The following is a 2,278-nucleotide window of genomic DNA, read 5'->3' on the forward strand; positions in this document are numbered from 1 at the left end:
CAGTTTTATTGCTGAAGACATTATTACGTGGTGTGTAATGGTCACATTGGTCAGTTGGGGTCAGCTGTCCCAGCTGTGCCCCCTCCCAACTTCTGGTGCACCCCCAGCCCACTCGCTGGTGGGATGGTGTGGGAAGCAGAAAAGGCCTTGACTCCGTGCGAGCCCTGCTCAGCCCAACAGCGATTTCATCGCAACTCCGAACACAACACCGTATGAGCTACTGTGAAGAAAATTAACTGTAGCCCAGCCAAAACCAGTACACTGGGATTAGAAGCCATGATGTAGTAAGAACAGAAAGGAACTCACATGCCTGTTTGAGGGAAGAAGAATCAAGTGGACAATGAGGTGCTCTTTAAACACACTTAGAATCATAGAGTCGTTTAGGTTGGAAAATATCTTTAAGATCAAGTCCAATCGTTAACCTAACCCTGCCATCCCACCACTAAACCATGTCCCTAAGCACCTCATCTACCCATCTTTTAAATACTTCCAGGGATGGGGACTTGACCACTTCCCTGGGCAGCCCGTTCCAATGCTTAACAACCCAACTTCTTTCCACCGTGTTGAATAAAACTGGAAAGCTGGATTTCACTCTACTCTCAGTAAATATCTGAAACCTATAGGGAAGGTATGGTATCTCTTCAGTGCAGTTTGCAGAGATGAGGATTTGTCACTGCTACCAGTTAGTCACCTTGCTTATGCAGCAAATGTTTCAGCGTGCTGATGGTTGTTGATGTTCACGCAGTGGTGGGATTCTAGGTTGTTTTTCTTCCCAGTTTGCTTAGGAAGTTACACATTTTTCCCTGTGTTGCCTTTTGAATGTTAATAAAGGAAAAATTAGGAAATGTCAGATGCTCCTGTGTCACCTTACATCAGACCCTTAATATTTACACTTCAAACATTCTATACCATACTGATTTTTCCCCTGGAAAAATCACTTGCTTTTCAAACTAGTCCTGCAGTTGTGAACTTTATAAAATGTTTATTCACTAATGGAAAGGAGGAAGCCAATATTAACAGAGTCAAAATGGTTAGGCAGCTTCTGCATTCAAAATGGCACAACAGGGAGCTTGATCATACTTGCACCAACGTGTAAGCAAATGTCCTTTTACTGTTCCCTGCACAGTGGTGTGTCAGTGTAACGTATCAGTTATCCTCTGCATGCACCAATTCTTTTACCTGACACATGATCCTGATACTGTAGGTGTTCAGGTAAAAAGCAGAATGGTATTGGCTTTGTTTCACTGCTCTGATTTATTTTTTTTTAATTAATGAAAACGTGGATTCTTTAGGTACCTTAAGTTCTTGCTAACATCCCTGAGAATCTTCTGCAAGACTGGGCCCAAAGCCCAGGACACATTGTGAAGTGGTGACTTATTTGCTGATGAAAGGAAAATATATATTTAATAAAAGCCTTTATTTTGATGGCACGACCGTAGGAGACTTGCTGCTCCAGGTGGATTCTGCGCCTGTTCCCTGTGTGTAGCTTGTGTGTGCAAATGAACACCGTTATTGCCTATTTCATTGAAGTTAGTCATTCAGCCTGTTAAGGACCAGGGTGGTTGGACATCTGCAGCTAAACTGGTGGCGAGTACAGTCAATAAATACGGAAGGGTGCTCTGCAAGTGTGATTCACCTGACCTGCTTTGGCTGGCTGACGTAGCGTGAGCTGGCTCACACCCTGGGAGGTGCCTGATTCTCTCCATTAGGTATAAAGCAAGCTGGCGATGACTGGTTTTGCAGACAGCTGTCTGCATTCCTTCACAGCCATCTCATCCTTGTTGTCTTTTTCCTGGCTTATTTGATTATTGTGCCATTTAGGCAGTTTGCTAACAGCCCACCTATGGCTCTCATTTAACACTCATGAAGAAGAGATTTTTTTACTTCAAAGAGTAAATTGAATCATCCATGTCCATAAGGGGTCTGTACCTAAAGTACCTGCTGATTCTCAATGACTGTGGATGTAATACTGGGAAATCTTTCAAAGGCTTTAAAGAAAGTCAGTTTAGATCTGGCTGAATTACTGTAATCAATATTCAGTGCAGTTTTGATTGGGAAATGTTTCTGAGAGAGAGAAGGCGTGTAATACTGCAGTATACTTCTTAATAGACAAAGAAGTCTTAAAGCCATATATTTATGCATGTCACCTACTTAGTAATGTTCATGGAGTTGTGTGTTAATTCAGCTTGTGAGATTTAAGCTTCTGTGGTCTCCCTGGCAAGGGAAGCTGCAGTATTTTCCCAGCACACTGCTGCCTGCAAGCAGCAGAAGCCCGTAC

Source organism: Egretta garzetta, unplaced genomic scaffold, assembly GCF_000687185.1.
Source record: "Egretta garzetta isolate BGI_Z169 unplaced genomic scaffold, ASM68718v1 scaffold40, whole genome shotgun sequence".
Classification (NCBI taxonomy): domain Eukaryota; kingdom Metazoa; phylum Chordata; class Aves; order Pelecaniformes; family Ardeidae; genus Egretta; species Egretta garzetta.